The following is a 23,848-nucleotide window of genomic DNA, read 5'->3' as shown; positions in this document are numbered from 1 at the left end:
AGTCTATTACAATGATTTTTACAAAGTAAAGGGTAACGCAAATGTTAATTCTTGTTGTGATTGTTAAAATCTGACAGCCTGCCTGAAAAATAGTTCCCTATGGACAGTGCTTCATGTGCAGCATATTTTCTACTAATATTCATGTTTATAATTCTTCTGCAATTTTATTTAGACTTGGATGGATAGAAGCAAAACATGGCAGCTTTCTCACAGATCCTAGCAGCTGATGGGCAGAGGTTAATTTGTCTGTGCATGGACACATTAGCTTGTCACATCTGCTATTAATTGCAAACAGATATATTAGTCTAATTAAACATTGCAAGGAACTGACCTAAATTGTTCAATGCCTGTTGCTATATTGACTCCACATTAGCACACGTCTGGCTACATGTTTATCCTTGCTATACTGATATGAAGTAGCAGTCTCAACTCTACAGCTAGTAACAGTTCTTGCAGTCATCACTGCTGGTATGTTAACGATGCTTGAAAATAAAAAATAAAACTCGTGACATAATCATGTGAATTTGATGCTGAACTACAGCCATTTCTACCCCATTGCCTTGACCAAGAGCACTTTCAAATACTTATTTTTTGTGGCAGCTGTCTAAGTGAGTTGCAGTCATTCTAATTTTGGACCTCATTATTAGGACAAACAGTTGTGGTACATCAATAGCCCATCAGAATTAATTAAACAGGGAACAGCAACTGAATGTTCATCAGATCATTCTTAAGCAATCGGGGCAGAGGCTATATCTCTCTACTCAGACTTGAGACCGACTTATTTTGTGCTTGCACATGGGACATATTTAGTGATGACCAGATAGAAAATGTTTCCATGTGGCAAGTATCTAAATAACAGAAGCACAGAAATTGGGTGCAGTTTTGGAATCAATTACCAATGTGCGTTTCTTTCTTTAATTTTCATCAGTATTAAATTCCCTATTACAGCTGTATTGGCATATCTTTCTTTCCCTGCATTTGAATGTCTCCCCCCACTTCCCAACTTAGAAGTCCCACTTGGTGCCCAACATCTAGGTACTCGGTAAATACTGACTGCATGAAAAAAATCGAGGAAACTGGTTTTTATCTTAGGTACAAAAGAGGCAATCCATTTAAATATAAATTTGTTAGTGAGAATGTGAAGGAATTTTTCAATTACTAAAAGCAAACTTTTAAAAAGATACGAAAGACAATAGTATTTTTAAAACAAAAAGATTTAGTAAAGTCAAAGTTTAGAATGGCATAAGCAGGTTTTCATCAATCCTTCCAACAGTTGACATATAAGGCTTTGAAGGTGAGGGTACACTGTACCTACCATCTTGCCAAATCCTGGTATCCCTATGGAAAACAGTCTTCCTGAGCCTGCAAGAGTACCTGATAAGATGGGGTCCTTGCAGACAGTCTTGCCTGCAAGTACTGAAGAGCTTTGCAGGCAAAGAGCAATTGAATTCTCTATCTCCTTTCACCTTTTTTCCTGTATTATTTAGTATAGTAGCTTGGGCACTTGGAAATAAATGTGCTTTGCATGCTTCTCCTAACAGATTGAACAGTAGGTATGCTGAAAGATTGATGCAATGGGCCCCTTATACTGGAGACTGAGATGCTGCAATATTGCTTTAGGAATTCTGGACTTGACATTATCTCAGCAGCATCCGGTCTCCCCTGCCTTACTCTAAGCTTATTGGCATAACTCTTCATGATTCAAGCAATGGGCTTTCATTTTTATCTTGATAGAGGGATGAGATATAGGAGACTGAATTCAGGAGTGGAAACCAATAGCTGTTTAAGAATATCTGCTTTAAAAAAAAAAATCCGCCCCCCCCCCCCGCCGCCGCTACCGCTTTTCCCCCTAAGCTACAATTCTGAAATCAGAAAGACTCTTGTTGAGTATGAATAGGTTTCATCTTTTGTGATGGGAAAATTCACTCATTTTTCATTCAATAAACACAAGAATGGGTGGCCCCAAGATGAACTAGAAATGGTCCTTGCTGTTGAGGAGCTCATAGTCTATAGAGAAGTTGAGGAAGATATCTTGATAGTGAGTAATTAGAGGAAAGAATATATAAAGCACAAGGAGGGGAGCATTGATTCTCTCCAGGGCAAGAAGAGTCTGTTGGAAAAGCTTCACACAGAAGGTGATACAGGAGCGAGCTATTGAAGAGACCTACTGCCTTTTAATTGGGAATATTCGAGGAGTCAACGAATATTAGTATCAAATTGTATTTGTTAATTCAAGTACCTAATAAATATTTATTGATGTCTACTGTATGCTTGGCACCATTCTAGCAATAGGGTTGTCACAGTGAAGAGAAAGACAAAGTCTCTATGTTGTGGACCTTAAATTTTAGTTGAGGAGACAGACAATTAGCAAATAAATATCTAAAGTGTCAGGCAAGGATAAACACTGTAAAGAAGAATAAGAAGCAGAGTAAAGGGTAAAGAACAATGATGATGTTGGCAGCACATTTTGCTTTCTTGTGTTGAGTAGACATGGAGAGCCTGACTAGGACGAGATGATGTTTGGGGAGACAGCTGAAGAAGTACCATGGAGAGTCATGTGGGTGTCTGGGAGAAGATGATTCCAGGTAGAAGTCGACTCTGTCCAGTTTTTCAACATTAGCAAGAATTAAAGAGCTGTGTTTCAGAGAGAGAGAGTGTTTAACAATTCCACAAAGTGGATACTTTAATATCCCCACTTTACAGATGAGAAAAAATAACTTTCCAAGTCCTATCAAGAGCCTTGTCCAGGGTAATAGGGGAACTAGGGTGACTTCTCCATGTCTTCGTTTAGGGCTTAGCATTTTTCTTCACAATTGGTACAATCTGATGCTAACTGGTAATTCTATGAGCTTCAGGAGTCTAGGCTATACCTGTATTTTCCCCTAAAGTAATGGTTTCCAAGCCTAATTGAACACATTTGCTCCCAATTTTTAAAATTACACATTTAAAAAATATAGATACCAAGACCCCATCTCAGAAATTCTGGTTCAACAGATATGGGGAGAGACCTGGGTATCCAGCTCCTCCAGGTGGAATCTCACCCATCTCTCCCAGATCTGAGAACCACTGTTTAAAAAGTACTTCTCACACTTTAAGGCACATAAAACTCACCTGGGGCTCTTGTTAAATGGCAGATTTAAATTCAGTAGGTCTTAGGCTGCCGGTGCTCCGTTTCTAATAAGCCAGGCCACAGTCTTAGTAGAAAGATTCTATGCCTCAGTGTCAATAATGGAACTGGGCCAGCTCACTGGGATATGGGCAATGAGAAACAGTTCAAATCCCAGTATAGAGGTATGGAGAAGGGCAATTCATCTCACCTCTGCTGTCTGTCTAGTGTTCACAGAAGTTCCTCAGAGCCCAGTCCTCTGTTCCCATGAGAGCTGGAGGATCGAGCAGTTCTGAGTGGGGCATGAGCAGTAGTGAGGGAGGCACGTGAAGCTCTTAGTGGGACAAGTTGGGGGTCTTGATGTAAGCATTCTTGGATCATTCTCCTCCCTCTCTACCCAACCAGTATATCTCTGCTGTGAGTTGAAAAAAATCCCACCTGATCCAGGAAATCTTCCTGCCTGCTTCCTACCTGGACCCGCCACTATCCGTTCACCGTCAGGGTCCTTCATCATGACTACTTTCTCCTTTATTGTTACCTGCTTTGTGTGAGTCATTCTAATTTCTCCAATGAGATTATAAACTCTGAAAGGCTGGGGCACTCACAGGAAGCTGAATTAATGGTAAGAAGCATAGAACCTTGACGTTAGAAAAAGCTCATGAAATTCAATTTCTCTCTTAGGCTGAAGTTATGTCTACAATTCTCAGCAAAGATAATTATCTAGTCCCCTGCTCAAATAGTGCCAATTCTGGAAAGCTCGCTTCTTTATGAATTGCTCAATTAAAAAAACCCAAACTCACAGAATTGAAAGCTGGCTTTTCTCATTTTTTTTTCATTGGTAGCCAAGAAGATGAGAAATAATGATACATAAAAAATATTTTAAGTGCTTAAAATGCACTAGGTCCTGTTGTAAATTTTGTGTAGTTTATTTCATTTAATCTTCACAACAATCTTATAAGGCAGATATTATCATTAACACCCCCCACCCCCACACACAGGGAGAGAGAAAGGTCAAGTAAATTGTTCCAAGGGCATATAGCTCTAGAGAGTGGAGAAGCCAAGATTCAAAGCAGACAGCCTGACTACAGAGAATATACTGTCTGAATATGGCATATGGTCATCCTAGAAAATCGATCTGTTTTATCCATTGTTTGCATGTGGAAAGTCAAGGCCACCCAAGGGGAAATTATGTCTTACTTAAGGGAAATCTCTTTTTTACTTCAGTTGTCCCTCATGTGTTGGGTGAGTCAGACCACTCACTAAATGAGAATTTGTGGTCTGAAATGGTGTTGGAAACCCTATGACAATTCTTGAGTTTTCTAGTTAGGAGTGATGGGAGGTGGAGAAATCCTTGATCTGATCTTTTGTTTTCCAGTTAATTAAAGTTGCATTGATCCTGCAAAATACAAATGGGCTTCCAGTTGGTCAGTACCCAGCTCAGAACAATCCAATGATTACCATCAAACTTCGAATCAAATCCAAATTCCTTATCATAGTCTACAGGACCCTACATGAACTAGACAAGTCTCCAGGTTCATTGACCCAGACATCCATAACATCTGTGGGACCCAGACAAGAGGTAAAAGTTGAAAATCATATATCTAAATATTAAAAATTATAAATTAAGCTAATAAACTGTTAAATATGTTCTATTCTCCTACTCAGAAAAATGTACCTTTCTAATGACAAAAACAGAAAAAGCACATGTGAAGCTATGATTTATGGTTTTTATGTAACCGAAGGGCTGCAAAATATCAGACAACTGAATTTAATGATTATTGCACATATCTAGATGTTTAATAAAATTAAAGGATTAAAGTACTTTTCTATATTTCAAGGGTTAGTTTTTTCTAAAATAGTCAATATTGTTTATTACAATTAAAAGGCAAATGCAAATTATAATTGACTATCAAAATTTTAAATGAAATTAGAAAAGAAAGCTGAAATATTATTTAATCTTTTGAAAATTCAAAAATAACAGATACTAGTGAGATAGTGGAGAAAAGAGAACACTTATACACTGCTGGTGGCTGTATAAATTAATTCAGCCATTGTGGAAAGCACTGTGGTGATTTCTCAAATAACTTCAAACAGAATTATCATTCAACCCAGCAACCATATTATTGGGTATATATACCCGAAGGGATACAAATCATTCGACTGAAAAGACACATGACCATATATGTTCATTGCAGCACTATGCACAATAGCGAAGACACGGAATTAACCTAAATGCCCATCTATGGTAGACTAGATAAAGAAAATGTGGTACATATATACCATGGAATACTATGCAGCTATACAAAGGAGTGAGATCATGTCCTTTCAAGCAACATGGATGGAGTTAGAGGCCATTATCCTAGGCAAACCAACAAAGAGACAGAAAACCAAATAGCACATGTTCTCACTTTTAAGTGGGATCTAAACAATGAGAATAAATGGACACTATGAGGGGAACAATAGACACTGGGGCCTACTTGAGGGTGGAGGGTGGGAGAGAGAGATGATCAGAGAAAATATCTATTGGGTACTACACTTATTACCTGGGTGACAAAATAATTTACACACCAAACCTCTGTGACACTCAGTTTACCTATATAACAAAGCTGCAGATGTACCCCTGAACCTAAAAGTTAAAAAAAGAAAACTCAATATTTTAAATATTTTTATAATGTAAAATATGCACAATTCTAGAGCTTAGTGTTTATCTAGTTGTCTCAGTATTGCACTTCATACCTATCACATCCAGACCTACATACATACAAACTTGAGATAAATATGTACTGTTTAGTATTGTAAAATGTTCCTCAGCTTCCATATGTAACTGTTACTAATACCACCCTAATTTTTGAACACTGCTAGAGCTGGGAAATGGAACGGAAAGAGAAGCAAGAACATCAACAATCTGAGAAACAATTTTCACTATGCAAAAATCAATTGTATTTATGCTTTCTTAGGATTTGACAAGTTAATTAATTTGTCTCTTTTTTTTTTTTTTAAGCTAAAGTGCTTTCATGTCTCAAACCCTCACTCACTGCATTCCAAAGTTATGTGTCAGCACAACAAACCTCCAACCCTGGCATTCAGACACAGTTGCCTTTTGTTTTGAGCACGTAAGTCAAGAGATATGGACAATTCCCTGGAACCTGGAGAGAGTGAGTCATGAGGGCAGCTGTTTAAAACTGCAGGTTGTGATGTAACCAGAGCAAATCGCCAGCTTCTGTAATGATAGATACCCATGTGCCTGCCATTTGTGTATGTGTGTGTTTGTGATCTACAAGGCTTTTTAAAACACAGGCCAAAGGCAAGAGCCCCTTTTGCCTGGTGTAAAGGGGACATTGCTCTGGCCTCACTGTTTTTCAGACACATGCAGGAATACCCTGCTTTCAGGCCTTTGTACTTGCTCACTTCATTGTGAAAGCCCTGCCGCCATAACTTTGCATCATTTTGCTCTCTTACTTCATTCAGGTCTCTGCTCAAATATCATCCCTTCCAGATGCCACCATGGCCACTCTATCTAAAATAGCACTCCTTTAAAAATATTGCTCTGTGCATTTATTATTAGCTATTACTAATGTAGAAAAGAGAAACAAAAAGCTCATAAACAATACACAAGACACGTTACAGGGAAAGAGTGACTGAAATGGATTGACAGTATCCTAGGTTCTTGAGGGATGCATTTCTGGGGGAGGTAGAGCTCTAATTCCTGGTGGAGGGGAGGGGGTCTAATTTCTGTATTGTATATTTATTTCCAAATGGCTAGAAGAGATGATTTTGAATGATCTTATCACAAAGAAATGCTGTGTTTGAGGTGATGTATATGATAATTACCCTGATTTGATCATTACACTATGTATAAATATATTCAAACATCACACTGTATCCCATTAATATGTCCAATTATTATGTGTTCACTAAAAGTAAAATAAAACTTAAAAATAAGTAAAACAGTACTCCTGCTTCCATCATCATTACCTTGCCGTGTTTTGCATTTCTTCATAGCCCTTACTAATCGCTGAAATTACATTATATATCTATCTCCCTCACCATGTGCAAGTTATCTGAAGAAAGAAACCTTGTCTCTCTTTTCATGGCTTTATCTCTGGTGCCTAGAGATATTATTGAGATATATCTCTGGTGCCTAAGAATATTATTGGGTCCTCAATAATATTTTTATGAGTGAATGAATAAATAAGTTTGGAATAACAGTTTCTTATTGCAAGGAGGGAATTATTACATTTTAGCATGAAGGTTTTGGGTAAGGAGACGGCTATCCTTTGCCCTCTGGGATTGCCTGGGTTCCTAGGCAACAACTGGAACCAGACACACCTCTTTCTCCCTGCAGGATATCTGAGAGCTTTGACTTTTCTCTTGGTAGAATGAAGAACAAAGCAGGTGTGACACTGAGCAAATTAGCAATACTTCTCTTATCCTTACCTGGGAATCTGTGGAGCTGCCTTTCAATTATAGTAGTGCTTTCTCTATTGCAAAAATGAATAGAAACACAATATTAACAAAGACCAAGATGATCTGCCTTCAACTAATACCAATTAACACTTTCCAAGTGACAAGATTAGCAATGAAGTGGTGGTTTTCATGTTCTAGGGAATAGATACATGAGAGTTTCATTTTCTGTCTCTAGAAGAGACAAACTAGTACATACTAGGCCTCTGCAGAAGGATCTTTGCTCAGGAACCCAAACTACATGTGTCAGATCATTTCATTGGAAGACACACAGAAAATGTAAAAAAGGAGAATAAGCTGGAGCCCTGCCTTTGAGGAGTGAGAGAGTGAAATGTTGTTATTACAGAACTACTTATAAAAGTGAGAGTTAAAGTCTACTACTGACTTCCATGTTGTAGCAATTGTCCCCAAATTATTCTGTTCCTTTCTAGTCAATACTCTTACATCTTTGTATCCCTCGAGACCTCTGGGGACCCTGCCTGGAAGTTCAGCAGAGGTAACTACACTGTCAAGCCTCCCTGGATGGGAGGTTATTTTATTGCTGAGTGTCTGTAGAAAATTTCCATGTTTCTTTCTGGTTCTACCGTTTTCATTGTGATTTTTTGTTCTGAGTATGTATGAAAAGAAACTGCGTAAAACCCCACTGGATGAAGCTTTCCAGGAACTTGTTTCCAAACGATTGCCTTAGTAAATGTTAATGTAGACAAGTGATTAAAGAAGCATGATCAGAATGATAATTGAATAGTCAAGGATGAACAAATGAAACTGCAAGGATTCATGGGGTGCCTCGTATGTTCTCGGCAATGTATTAAGCACTGTGGGAGTGTACAGAACATTTGTGGTGTTTTGTGTTCAAATAGCATGCATTTCTTCTTCCTAACAGGACCAAGATGTCTCCAGAGTTAAATATATTAGTTAAATGCAATTTCAATGGATGTCCCAACGTTTCAAATTGAATAACATGACTTAAAAGAAGATATGGGAAACTTCAACTCCCAGAAAAATGAAGTAGATATATACTTCTCTATTCCTTCCACTAAGTGCAACTGAAAACCATGACACTATATATAAAACAAACATAAGAAGACTCTGAAAGGTAAGAATGGGTTTTCTTTTGCCTCCTTTATTCCAGACTTGTAACTGAAGAAGCCATCAACCAAGAAATTTCCAACAGACCCAGATGGAAAAAGTCCCAACAAAAGCCTGTTTAGCCAAACGGGCCAGAAAAGAGCAAGATAGCAGGACAAAGTATGTTTAGATAACAACTACTCTATTACCCAAGATTATCCAAACAAACAGAACCCAGAGAATGTATACACAGACACACACACACACACACACGTATATATGTATGGTTTTGGCTCATTCAGGGCTGACAAGTTCCATGACCTTCCATTGGCAAGCTTCAGACCCAGGGAAAGTCAGTATTTCAATTCAAGTCTAAGATAGTGAAAAAACTATGTCCTACTTTGAAGGCAGTCAGGCAAGAGGAATTTCTATTTACTCCAGAGGGTTAGCTTTTTTTTTCTATGTAGGCCTCCAACTGATTGGAGGGGCACACTCACACCATGGAGGGAAATCTACTTTACGAACTCTACTAATCCAAACATAACACACCCAGTATGGTATCTGACCAAATCTGTAGATACCTCTTGGCCTAGTGAAGTCAACATATAAAATTAATCATCACAACTGCTTCAGCCAAATGCCACAGAAAAAACTGTGGCACCACCCACATCCATACCAGCAAAGGCTAAGTAAGGAGGCTAGACTTCCACCCTTGCCAGTATGTAAGGAAACATCTCAGCCTGTTGGGGCAGAGTTCTAAAATGGGTACCTTGTGATAGCTGCTAAGGTCTCAAGGAATGTGAGGAATTAAGTGTGAGCCTCCTCCCTGGGTCAGTGCCACTGTACAATCCCCCAGAAGGTCCCTATGTTAGTTTCAGGTCACATGAAGGTTGAGGGACTCTCTCATAGCTAGGATTAAAGGAGTCCACAGTGAGAATATGAGCCACTGAGGGCCTCTCACTTACCCTTTCCCTGTACTGGGGAGTCTCCCTCGGCTCCCAGCTGGTCCCAGCCGAGCATGCTGCCTCATTACCTTCTTTTTTGTTTTAGGTATTGCCTGTCACTTTTCTGTTGAATTCCGGTGTTCTCTCTTGGATACTCTATTTGAAGTGTGATTATCTACTCATCTTAGATCTTCCTACTGGAGGGTGAGAGCATGAAATTCCCCTGATCAGCCATCTTGAAGCAGGGACATAAAAATCTTTGACAAAAATTAGCAAATAGGGCCAGGTGTGGTGGCTCACGCCTATAATCTCAGCACTTTGGGAAGCCAAGGTGGGCAGATCACCTGAGGTCAGGAGTTCGAGACCAGCCTGACCAACATGGTGAAACCCTGTCTCTACTAAAAATATAAAAATTAGCCAGGCATGGTGGCGCATGCTTATAATCCTAGCTACTCAGGAGGCTGAGGCAGGAGAAGCCCTTGAACCCAGGAGGCGGAGGTTGCAGTGAGCTGAGATTGCGCCATTGCACTCCAGCCTGGGCAACAGAGCGAGACACCATCTCAAAAAAAAAAAAAAAAAAAGCAAATGGAATTAGACAATATATCAAATAAAGTTTATATTGTGACCTAGTGGAGTTTATTCCGCAGATATAATTCTGGTTCAACTTTTGAAATCAATTATGTAATGTACCATATTAATAGGCTAAAGAAGAAAAATCACATAAGCATATCAATTGATGCAAAAAGTTGATAAAATTCAATACCCATTCATAGTAAAAACTCTTAAGAAAAATAGGAATAAAGGGAAATTTCTCAACTTGACTGAGATGATCTATAAAAACCCTATAGTTAACTTCTACTTAATGGTAAAAGGCTGAATGGTTTTTCCTCTAAAATTGGCAACAAGGAAAGAATGTCTACTCTCACCCCATAGTACTAGAAATTCTAGCCAGGGCAGCAAGGCAAGAAAAGAAAACAAAAGATATATGTATCAGATATTGTTTGGCTCTGTGTCTCCACTCAAATCTCATCTCAAATTGTAACCCCCATGTGTCAAAGGAGGAGCCTGGTGGGAGGTGATTGTATCATGGCGGCAGATTTCACCCTTGCTGTTCTCATGATGATGAGTGAGTTGTAATGAGATCCAGTGGTTTTAAGTGTGGCATTTTCCACCTTGCTCCCTCTCTCTCTCCTGTTCCACCATAGTAAGACCTGCTTGCTTCCCTTTTGCCTTCCACCATGATTATAAGTTTCCTGAGGCCTCCTAGTCATGATTCCAGTTAAGCCTGCAGAACTATGAGTCAATTAAATCTCTTTTTTTCATAAATTACCCAGTCTCAGTTCTTTATAGCAGTGTGAGAATGGACTAATATAGTATCAGAAAAGAAGAAATAAATCAGTACTTATTTGCAAATAACATGATTGTCTTAATAGAAAATCCCAAAGAATCTACAAAAAAACCATGTATAACCAAAAGTTTACATGAGTTTAGATAGGTCACAGAATATAGTATAAATATACAAAAGTTACCTGTATTTCTAGGTACTGGCAATGAGCACATGGACACTGAAATTAAAATAATTATGAAATTACTGAAATTAAAAATTATACCACTTAGAGTCACTTAAAAATTAGATACTTAGACATAATTCTAACAAAATATGTAAAGAACTTGTGTGCTGAAAAATATAAAACATTGATGAAAGATATTAAAGAAGATACAAATATGTGAAGAGACATGTCATATTCATGGATTGGAAAATTCAACATAGTAAAGGTGTTGGTCCTCCACAGTTGATAATAGGCTTAACCTAAGATTTTTTCTAAATGTGGGAAAGATTATTCTAAAACACATCTGAAAAGATAAAGAAATGGGGGGGTGGAGCCAAGATGGCCGAATAGGAACAACTCCAGTCTACAGCTCCCAGCCTGAGCGACACAGAAGATGGGTGATTTCTGCATTTCTGTTTGAGGTACCGGTTTCATCTCACTAGGGAGTGCCAAACAGTGGGTGCAGGACAGTCGGTGAAGGGCACTGTGCGCGAGCCGAAGCAGGGCGAGGGATTGCCTCACTCGGGAAGCGCAAGGGGTCAGGGAGTTCCCTTTCCTAGTCAAAGAAAGGGGTAACAGACGGCACCTGGAAAATCAGGTCAGTCCCACCCTAATACTGCACTTTTCCAACAGGCCTGGAAAACAGCACACTAGGAGACTGCGTCCCACACCTGGCTCAGAGGGTCCTATGCCCACGGAGTCTCGCTGATTGCTACCACAGCACTCTGAGATCAAACTGCAAGGCGGCAGCGAGGCTGGGGGAGGGACGCCCGCCATTGCCCAGGCTTGCTTAGGTAAACAAAGCAGCCAGGAAGCTCGAATTCAGCGGAGCCCACCACAGCTCAAGGAGCCTCTGTAGGCTCCACCTCTGGGGGCAGGGCACAGACAAACAAAAATTCAGCAGGAACCTCTGCAGACTTAAATGTCCCTGTCTGACTGACAGCTTTGAGGAGAGTAGTGGTTCTCCCAGCACGCAGCTGGAGATCTGAGAATGGACAGACTGCCTCCTAAAGTGGGTCCCTCACCCGCGAGCAGCCTAACTGGGGGGCACCCCCCAGTAGGGACAGACTGACACCTCACTCGGCCAGGTACTCCTCTGAGACAAAACTTCCAGAGGAACTATCAGACAGCTGAATTTGTGGTCTCACGAAAATCCGCTGTTCTGCAGCCACCGCTGCTGACACCCAGCCAAACAGGGTCTGGAGTAGACCTCTAGTAAACTCCAACAGACCTGCAGCTGTGGGTCCTGTCTGGTAGAAGGAAAACTAACAAACAGAAAGGACATCCACACCAAAAACCCATCTGTACATCACCATCAAAGACCAAAAGTAGATAAAACCACAAAGATGGGGAAAAAACAGAGCAGAAAAACTGGAAACTCTAAAAAGCAGAGCACCTCTCCTCCTCCAAAGGAACACAGTTCCTCACCAGCAACGGAACAAAGCCGGATGGAGGAGGACTTGACAAGTTGAGAGAAGAAGGCTTCAGATGATCAAACTACTCCGAGCTATGGGAGGAAATTCAAAATAATAGCAAAGAAGTTAAAAACTTTGAAAAAAAATTAGAAGAATGGATAACTAGAATAACCAATGGAGAGAAGGGCTTAAAGGAGCTGATGGAGCTGAAAGCCAAGTATTGAGAACTACGTGAAGATTGCAGATGCCTTGGTAGCAGATGTGATCAACTGGAAGAAAGGGTATCAGCGATGGAAGATGAAATGAATGAAATGAAGCGAGAAGAGAAGTTTAGAGAAAAAAGAATAAAAAGAAATGAACAAAGCCTCCAAGAAATTTGGGACTATGTGAAAAGACCAAACCTACGTCTGATTGGTGTATCTGAAAATGACAGGGAGAATGGAACCAAGTTGGAAAACACTCTGCAAGATATTATCCAGGAGAACTTCCCCAATCTAGCAAGGCAGGCCAACATTCAGATTGAGGAAATACAGAGAATGCCACATAGATACTCCTCGAGAAGAGCAACTCCAAGACACATAATTGTCAGATTCACCAAAGTTGAAATGAAGGAAAAAATGTTAAGGGCAGCCAGAGAGAAAGGTCGGGTTACCCACAAAGGGAAGCCCATCAGACTAACAGCTGATCTCTTGGCAGAAACTCTACAAGCCAGAAGAGAGTGGGGGCCGATATTCAACATTCTTAAAGAAAAGAATTTTCAACTCAGAATTTCATATCCAGCCAAACTAAGCTTCATAAGTAAAGGAGAAATAAAATCCTTTACAGACAAGCAAATGCTGAGTGATTTTGTCACCACCAGGCCTGCCCTAAAAGAGCTCCTGAAGGAAGCACTAAACATGGAAAGGAACAACCGGTACCAGCCACTGCAAAAACATGCCAAATTGTAAAGACCATCAAGGCTAGGAAGAAACTGCATCAACTAACGAGCAAAATAACCAGCTAACATCATAATGACAGGATCAAATTCACACATAACAATATTAACCTTAAATGTAAATGGGCTAAATGCTCCAATTAAAAGACACAGACTGGCAAACTGGATAAGGAGTCAGGACCCATCAGTGTGCTGTATTCAGGAAACCCATCTCACGTGCAGAGACACACATAGACCAATTAAAAGACACAGACTGGCAAACTGGATAAGGAGTCAGGACCCATCAGTGTGCTGTATTCAGGAAACCCACCTCACGTGCAGAGACACACATAGACTCAAAATAAAGGGATGGAGGAAGATCTATCAAGCAAATGGAAAACAAAAAAAGGCAGGGGTTGCAATCCTAGTCTCTGATAAAATAGACTTTAAACCAACAAAGATCAAAAGAGACAAAGAAGGCCATTACATAATGGTAAAGGGATGAATTCAATAAGAAGAGCTAACTATCCTAAATATATATGCACCCAACACAGGAGCACCCAGATTCATAAAGCAAGTCCTGAGTGACCTACAAAGGGACTTAAACTCCCACACAATAATAACATTTTTGTGGGAGATTTTAACACCCCACTGTCAACATTAGACAGATGAACAAGACAGAAAGTTAACAAGGATATCCAGGAATTGAACTCAGCTCTGCACAAAGTGGACCTAATAGACATCTACAGAACTCTCCACCCCAAATCAACAGAATATACCTTTTTTTCAGCACCACACCCCACCTATTCCAAAATTGACCACATAGTTGGAAGTAAAGCACTCCTCAGCAAATGTAAAAGAACAGAAATTATAACAAACTGTCTCTCAGACCACAGTGCAATCAAACTAGAACTCAGGATTAAGAAACTCACTCAAAACTGCTCAACTACATGGAAACTGAACAACCTGCTCCTGAATGACTATTGGGTACATAATGAAATGAAGGCAGAAATAAAGATGTTCTTTGAAACCAACGAGAACAAAGACACAACATACCAGAATCTCTGGGACACATTCAAAGCAGTGTGTAGAGGGAAATTTATAGCACTAAATGCCCACAAGAGAAAGCAGGAAAGATCCAAAATTGACACCCTAACATCATAATTAAAAGAACTAGAAAAGCAAGAGCAAACACATTCAAAAGCTAGCAGAAGGCTAGAAATAACTAAAATCAGAGCAGAACTGAAGGAAATAGAGACACAAAAAACCCTTCAAAAAATTAATGAATCCAGGAGCTGGTTTTTTGAAAAGATCAACAAAATTGATAGACCGCTAGCAAGACTAATAAAGAAGAAAAGAGAGAAGAATCAAATAGATGCAATAAAAAATGATAAAGGGGATATCACCACCGATCCCACAGAAATACAATCTACCATCAGAGAATACTACAAACACCTCTATGCAAATAAACTAGAAAATCTGAAAGAAATGGATAAATTCCTCGACAAATACACCCTCCCAAGACTAAACCAGGAAGAAGTTGAATCTCTGAATAGACCAATAACAGGTTCTGAAATTGTGGCAATAATCAATAGCTTACCAACCAAAAAGAGTCCAGGACCTGATGGATTCACAGCCGAATTCTACCAGAGGTACAAGGAGGAACTGGTACCATTTCTTCTGAAACTATTCCAATCAATAGAAAAACAAGGAATCCTCCCTAACACGTTTTATGAGGCCAGCATCGTCCTGATACCAAATCCTGGCAGAGACATAATCAAAAAAGAGAATTTCAGACCAATATCCTTGATGAACATTGATTCAAAAATCCTCAATAAAATACTGGCAAACCGAATCCAGCGGCACATCAAAAAGTTTATACAACATGATGAAGTGGGCTTCATCCCTGGGATGCAAGGCTGGTTCAACATATGCAAATCAATAAATGTAATCCAGCATATAAACAGAACCAAAGACAAAAACCACATGATTATCTCAATAGATGCAGAAAAGGACTTTGACAAAATTCAACAACCCTTCATGCTAAAAACTCTCAATAAATTAGGTATTGATGGGACGTATCTCAAAATAATAAGCGCTATCTATGACAAACCCACAGCCAATATCATACTGAATGGGCAAAAACTGGAAGCATTCCCTTTGAAAACTGGCACAAGACAGGGATGCCCTCTCTCACCGCTCCTATTCAACATAGTGCTGGAATTTCTGGCCAGGGCAATCAGGCAGGAGAAGGAAATAAAGGGTATTCAATTAGGAAAAGAGGAAGTCAAATTGTCCCTGTTTGCAGATGACGTGATTGTTTATCTAGAAAACCCCATTGTCTCATCCCAAAATCTCCTTAAGCTGATTAGCAACTTCAGCAAAGTCTCAGGATACAAAATCAATGTACAAAAATCACAAGCATTCTTGTACACCAATCACAGACAAACAGAGAGCCAAATCATGAGTGAACTCCCATTCACAATTGCTTCAAAGAGAATAAAATACCTAGGAATCCAACTTACAAGGGATGTGAAGGACCTCTTCAAGGAGAACTACAAACCACTGCTCAATGAAATAAAAGAGGATACAAACAAATGGAGGAACATTCCATGCTGATGGGTTGGAAGAATCAATATCGTGAAAATGGCCATACTGCCCAAGGTAATTTATAGATTCAATGCCATCCCCATCAAGCTACCAATGACTTTCTTCACAGAATTGGAAAAAACTACTTTAAAGTTCATATGGAATCAAAAAAGAGCCCGCATCACCAAGTCAATCCTAAGCCAAAAGAACAAAGCTGGAGGCATCACGCTACCTGACTTCAAACTATACCACAAGGCTACAGTAACCAAAACAGCATGGTACTGGTACCACAACAGAGACATAGATCAATGGAACAGAACAGAGTCCTCAGAAATGATGCCGCATATCTACAACTATCTGATCTTTGACAAACCTGACAAAAACAAGAAATGGGGAAAGGCTTCCCTATTTAATAAATGGTGCTGGGAAAACTGGCTAGCCATATGTAGAAAGCTGAAACTGGATCCCTTCCTTACACCTTATACAAAAATTAATTCAAGATGGATTAAAGACTTAAATATATGACCTAAAACCATTAAAATCCTACAAGAAAACCTAGGCAATACCATTCAGGACATAGGCGTGGGCAAGGACTTCATGTCTAAAACACCAAAAGCAATGGCAACAAAAGCCAAAATTGACAAATGGGATCTAATTAAACTAAAGAGCTTCTGCACAGCCAAAGAAACTACCATCAGAGTGAACAGGCAACCTACAGAATGGGAGAAAATTTTTGCAACCTATTCATCTGACAAAGGGCTAATATCCAGAATCTACAATGAACTCAAACAAATTTACAAGAAAAAAACAAACAACCCCATCAAAAAGTGGGCAAAGGACATGAACAGACACTTCTCAAAAGAAGACATTTATGCAGCCAAAAAACACATGGAAAAATGCTCATCATCACTGGCCATCAGAGAAATGCAAATCAAAACCACAGTGAGATACCATCTCACACCAGTTAGAATGGCCATCATTAAAAAGTGAGGAAACAACAGGTGCTGGAGAGGATGTGGAGAAATAGGAACACTTTTACACTGTTGGTGGGACTGTAAACTAGTTCAACCATTGTGGAAGTGAGTGTGTTGATTCCTCAGGGATCTAGAACTAGAAATACCATTTGACCCAGCCATCCCATTACTGGGTATAGACCCAAAGGACTATAAATCATGCTGCTATAAAGACACATGCACACGTATGTTTATTGCGGCACTATTCACAATAGCAAAGAGTTGGAACCAACCCAAATGTCCAACAACAATAGACTGGATTAAGAAAATGTGGCACATATACACCATGGAATACCATGCAGCCATAAAAAATGATGAGTTCATGTCCTTTGTAGGGACATGGATGAAACTGGACAACATCATTCTCAGTAAACTATCGCAAGGACAAAAAACCAAACACTGCATGTTCTCACTGATAGGTGGGAATTGAACAATGAGAACTCATGGACACAGGAAGGGGAACATCACACTCGGGGGACTGTTGTGGGGTGGGGGGAGGGGGGAGGGACAGCATTAGGAGATGTACCTAATGCTAAATGACGAGTTAATGGGTGCAGCAAAACAACATGGCACATGGATACATATGTAACAAACCTGCACATTGTGCACATGTACCCTAAAACCTAAAGTATAATAATAAAAAATAAAAAAAAGAAAAGATAAAGAAACCAGAATTGGTAAAACAAAATTGAAAATAAAGAGTAAAGTGAGAGAAATCAGCCTACATGATTTCAAGACTTATTATACAGCTGCAGTAATCAAGTCTGTGTGATATTTAGGCAGAGGGCTAGACCTGGAGATTAATTAATACAGAATAGAGAAACCAGAAATAAATAACCCAAACCAATATGCCCAGCTGATGTTTGACAGAGGTCCCAAAACAATTTAATGGAGGAAGATGGCTTTTTCAACTATGTTGCTGAACAAAGTGGACAAAATATATGAACAAAAGATATGCACATATATGTCACTGAAGAAGATATGTCTATGCAAAACAGCAAATGAAAAGATGTTAAATATCATTGCCATTTGGGAACTGCAAATTAAAACCATAATAAGATATTACTACACATCTAACCAAATGGCTGCAACAAAAAATAGTGACAACACAAATGCTGGCAAGAATGGAGAGAAACTGAGTCACTCATATATTGCTGGTGTGCATGTAAACTGATATAGGCATTCTGGAATACAGTTTGCTCATCTCTTATAAAGCTATACATGCAACTAGCATACAACCTAGGAATTACACTCTTGAGCATTTATTCTAGAGAAATGGAAACATACATTCACAAAGAAACCTGTATGTAAATGTTGATATCAGCTTTACGTGTAATATCCTGTAAATGAGAATGATCCAGATGTTTTTCAACAATGAATGACTAAACAAATTTTGGTACACTGAAACCACGAAATACTACTTATCAATTTAAAAGAATGAACCATTGATTTAGGCAACGGCTTGGATAAATCTTAACGGAGTTAAGCTGAATGAAAAAGTCCATCTCAAAAGGTTATACACTGCATGATTCCATTTATATAACATTCTTGAAATGACAAAATTATATAAATTTAGAACATATGAGTGGTTAAGGAGCGGATGAGGGCAGGAGAGAAGTGGATGTGAGTATAATAGAGCAACACAAGCATTCCTTGTGAGGAAGGAAATGTTCTATATCTTGACTGTATCAATGTCAGTATGCTGATTGTGATATTGCACTACAGTTTTTCAGCGTGTTACCATGGGAAACACACTCTCTTTAATGACCTTGTTTCCCTGCCTATTAACATTGTGCCAACATTCACCATTACTACCTTCTTCTGTTGAGTTTTGCATAAGTTTTGATTAGAATGGTTTTGCAATAATGCTGAGAAATTGCCTTTTTTTCCTAACTTTAATAGATGCTCATTGCAAAGTAGATATGATTATTTTCCATTTTACAGATGAGGAAACTTAGAGATGTTAAGTAATTTGTCCAGCGTATCGGAGGTTTTTGCTGGCAGACTTAGGACTTCTGAGTTCAAAGTGCACACTCTTCCTTCTGCAACAAGTGGCACAGTGTCTTACGCAACAGTCCTTGAGGGCCTCCCTTCCTGAGGAACAGCAAGGCCTAAGTGCTCTGCAAACATTTGCTGCCCAGTGAGGAGGAGCTAAATCTGTCTCAAGCAGGGGCATTGTGTCTTTTTTTAGCTTTATACCTATTTTTAAGTTGCCAGCTTTTGCTAGGCACAGTTTGAGGTCCCAATTAATAATAGGTCTGGTTTAATAACAATAGTAATAATGACCTCTATTTATTTATTTTATTTTGTGGCAGGAAGAGAATCAAGCACTTTTCGTGAAGTAACTAAATTTTCACAATAGTCCTATGAAGTAGGTATTTCTATTACCCTTACAGGTAAGAAAATGGAAGCATAGAGAGTTTAGGTAACTTACCTAAAACCACACAGCTAGGAAGTGATAGAACTGAAATTGAAATCTGGCAGAATGACTCCAGAGTTTTTCATCTTAACCATACCATACAGACCCATCATCAAGAAAATCAAAGGAAACAGGAGATAGCCAAGTAAACAGACAAATGCCATGCAGAGTAGTAAGGACCATGATTGAGGCATACACAAGGCACTGTGGAGTTTGGAGAAAAGCAAGACCTAGGGAGAAAGTGAAGAGAATTGTCCCACGAAGAATGCAGAGAATAGAAGATAGACCTAGGCAGTATTAGCATTCATATTTTATAGGTGAAGAAAGAGAGGCACAGAGAGATTAAGTCATTTGTCCATTTGTAGCTGGTAAGGTGGTAGAACAAGGGTTTGAACTCAGGCAGTCTGGCACCAGATTCTGTGCTCTTAGTCCCTGTATTGTGATGAGAGTAAGACAGTGAGCTAAATTTCGAGCATCTCAAATTTTAGACGACTGTGGAGACATCAAACAGCAATTTTCTGTAGGCAGTTGGGCACATAATCCTGGAGTTCAGGATGGAGATCCAAATTCCTCCGCCAGCTCAAACTGGCACAACGATCTTCTGCAACAAGACAGCCATGAGCAGGCACTTCCTGCATGGTCATTTTAGGGCGCCAGGTCCTCGATATCCCAAGCATATTAGAAGCATGAACTTCAACAATTGATTTTTAACTAGATGCTTAATGAAATTTTAATAAGCACTGGCTGAAACCATTGGGCATCAATTGAGGGGAGAGACTGTGCTTATAAAAAATGACTCATCACCTTAGATTCTTTCTGGAATAAGGCAGTGGGATGATTAGGTAGATAAAATACATCTAGGACTCTTGCTTGTCATATGATTCTAGATACAACAAGGAGATAAGCCCTGATATGGAAAAAGGTTGGCAGAATTAGTGAGAAAAAGCTAGCCTCAAGGTGTAGGAAATAACCAAATTAAATGGGCTGCTTGCAGGCACAAGTCTACTGTGGGCTAATTTGTTTCCTGCAAAAAGAAAAAAAAAACCCTCAACTCATTTTTGTCCTCTTAAATTTTAAACAGACACTGTGTAATTGCACTTCCCTTCTCTTAAGACTGTTCTGCTTGGGCAAGAGGAGAGTGGAGGGTAAGAGGGAGGGAGGGAGGGGGAGAGAGAGAGAGAGAGAGAGAGAAACACATACATAAGCCCTGGGCTCCATCTTGTTGCTTATCAGGGATGCTAATAACATCCCACCTGCCAGTACAACCAGGAGATGGGTATGTTTTCATCTAAGAATCTTCTCTTTGAAATATCAGTGCTTACTCTTTTTCTGAGGAAAATTCCAACTTCAATTTTCTTTCATCTCTGATTCTGTATGAGAAGCTATAGTTTAACTGCACTTAGTTGATCAATTGATTAAACATTGACCTCATTTGCTGGCTCAACCCAGACAGGATATAGAGAAAGCATGAAGCCTCTTTTTCCAGGCCACAGGCTCATGTTTTCTCCATCCCTGCAGGACATTTACTCATTCACCAGATCTTTGCAGGCAGCATATTATAGGCCAGTCACTGTGTTAGTGCTGGGGAAATGACAAAGAAGAAAAGCTCACCATCTATTGAGGAAGACAGGTCCACAGGCTGTTGCAGTGCCGTGTGGAAAGTACTGCAATGAGAGTAACCATAGGGTTCCGTGAAGGGACATACAGGGGCATAAAACCAAGATTTGGAGTGTCAGGGAAAGCTTCCTGCAGGCAGGAGTGATAATGAGGCGGAGACCTGAAAGCTAAGCAGAAGTTAGTCAGGCTGAGGGGATAAGAGGAAAGGTACAGGGCTCTAGTCTATGAAAACAGCATGTGCTAAAGTCTTGAGGCCAGAAAAGGGAAGGCCCAGAGGTCATACATGGCTTAATGTGCCTAGAAAGTGTGTGTAGGGAAGAAGGAAAAAGGAGACTACGTGGTAAGATAGATGCGGCAGGAGAGGTAAACAGAAGGGTTTTGGATGACAGGCCCTATCATAAGCCTAAGGAGTTTGCTTTTTACTCTGATTGAAATAGGAACCATTAAAATGTTTTGAGCAAGGGAATGACAAGATCAGTTGTGCATTGTAGAAATACTGTATTGGTGTGGATAATGACTTAGAGCAAGTTTGTCCAACCTGGGGCCTCTGGGCCGCATGTGGCCTGGGACAGCTTCGAATGTGGCCCAAAACAAATGTATAAACTTTCTTAAAACTTTACAAGATTTTTTTTTGCAATTTTTAAAGCTCATCGGCTACTATTAGTGTTAGTGTATTTTACGTTTGGCCCAAGACGATTCTTCTTCTTCCAGTGTGGCCCAGGGAAGCCAAAAGATTGGATACCCCTGACTTAGAGGGTGTAAGACTAGAGAAGTTTCATTGGGATGTTGCAGTGGTAATATAGATATGAGAAGATATTAGCCTGAAATAACAAAATAGCTTGGTAATGAATTGCTTTGGGGAATTAGAAACAGGGAGAAACCAAGGGTCAAGGATGGAACCATGGTATAGTGAGGCTGTGAAGAAGGCTCACTGTTCCCTCCCCTGAAGATGTCTGTAGGCCACACTTCTTTTGTTTGCTGCTTGCAGAACTTTCAGCAACTCTTGGAAAAACAGAATGTGTAATCTATTTGTTTCCCATTCCCTCACTCCATGCTACCGTGACTCATTCAGCCAATTCATTGTCTATAGTCTATGCCTTTGAGAAGCTTGCAGACAATTAAACAAGTGATTAGAAAACCATACCAGATTACATCAGCATTTTAGGGCAGAAGCATGGAGAATCTAAAGGGTTTGCATGCTCTGAAACTTACTTTGGCTTCCATGTTCAGAAGAAAGGTAGAAAAAAATACCTTAATGCAAAATGAAACATTCCTGATGGTTGAATTCACATTTGTATGACAGAATCACAAAACATCTTGCTGACAAATTTTCCTAGGAGTTCTAGATACACATTCCAAATTTCTTTCTAAAAATCTTGATATTATGTTCCTTAGAAACATCAAACTTAGCATTTCCAAAAACATCTTATGAACTTTTCTTCTGTATTCCCATTCTTGGTGAATAGGGTTACCATCTATTGTCACTCAAGTTAAAAGCTTCAAAGACAACCATAATCTCTGCTCCCTCACTGTGCAGGTCCCTTCTCAATTCCAAATTGGGCAGGAAGACTTGCCAAGTCAATATACGAAATATATATTACTATCCCCACTGCCCTAGTTCAGACTGGCACAAATTTTTCCCTGAACATTCCACAGTTGTAGAATGGTCTCTCAGAGTCTGCTTCATTTCTTACACTCTCATCACAGTACTTCTTCAGTAAGCAGCTTACATTATGTCATAACTGAAAACCACACCCAAAGCATAAAGTCTCCACACCCAAAATATAAAGTCAAAACTTTTTAACAAGGTTCTTCACAGTCAGACCCCTAATTATGTTTATAGTCTCTCTCCGCCTGGACTATGAGCTCCCCTAGGGCAGAGGCTATGCTTTACTCATCTTTGTGGACTGAAGGTCTAGCATAGTGCATAACACATAATACTTGCTCAATAAATGTTTGCTGAAAGAATAGGGATAGAAATGTGGCACCTTCCCATATATGTATTTACTTCCTTTCAAGTTAAAATAGTCCGTGGTGTGTTTTGTTGCAGGCAACATGACTGCAGCACAATCAACTATGGCTTTGCTGAGCTCGTGTATCATCATCCTCATCATCCTCATCCCCACAATTGCAGCAAACATCCAGTTGTGCACTTACTGCTGATGATGAATAAATGTATAGAACAGGAAAAAATGTAGCTCACCTTCAGACAGAAGGTTGCACTCACATCCTTAGCAGTTATAAACAAGGCTTAAAAACAGGACTGGGTTTACACGAATGATTCGTTTTTAGACTGAGGGCTATATGATTGCTTTGGTAGTAGTGGTCCCTAATGGAGCTATGTTAATTGGCATCTGGGTTAGAAAAGAAAAATTAATATGGCCCTCAGAGGCAAGAACTGGGGCTCTTCTACATTTAGTGGAATCTTTTTTTTTTTTTTTTTTTGAGACGGAGTCTTGCTCTGTCGCCCAGGCTGGAGTGCAGTGGCGCAATCTCGGCTCACTGCAAGCTCCGCCTCCCGGGTTCACGCCATTCTCCTGCCTCAGCCTCTCTGAGTAGCTGGGACTACAGGCGCCCGCCACCACGCCCGGCTAATTTTTTGTATTTTTAGTAGAGACGGGGTTTCACCGTGGTCTCGATCTCCTGACCTCGTGATCCGCCCGCCTCGGCCTCCCAAAGTGCTGGGATTACAAGCGTGAGCCACCGCGCCCAGCCTCAGTGGAATCTTTCAGAGCCTCTTTAGAGGGGCA

General features: G+C 39.8%; 1 long non-coding RNA gene across 4 annotated transcripts in view; it reads left to right on the top strand.

Moving 5' to 3' along the window:
* Positions 1–23,848, top strand: part of LOC134734106 (uncharacterized) — a 314,108-nt gene that overhangs the window by 279,125 nt on the left and 11,135 nt on the right. For all 4 annotated transcript variants that reach the window (XR_010117478.1, XR_010117476.1, XR_010117479.1 and 1 more), the window contains 2 exons: positions 4,482–4,685; positions 8,703–8,818. This is a non-coding gene — a long non-coding RNA (uncharacterized lncRNA). The remainder of the gene's footprint in view (positions 1–4,481; positions 4,686–8,702; positions 8,819–23,848) is intronic.

This window comes from Symphalangus syndactylus, chromosome 12 (assembly GCF_028878055.3).
Source record: "Symphalangus syndactylus isolate Jambi chromosome 12, NHGRI_mSymSyn1-v2.1_pri, whole genome shotgun sequence".
Classification (NCBI taxonomy): Eukaryota; Metazoa; Chordata; class Mammalia; order Primates; family Hylobatidae; genus Symphalangus; species Symphalangus syndactylus.
Note: the sequence above shows the minus strand (reverse complement) of the source record. Positions and strands in the feature narration are given on the sequence as shown.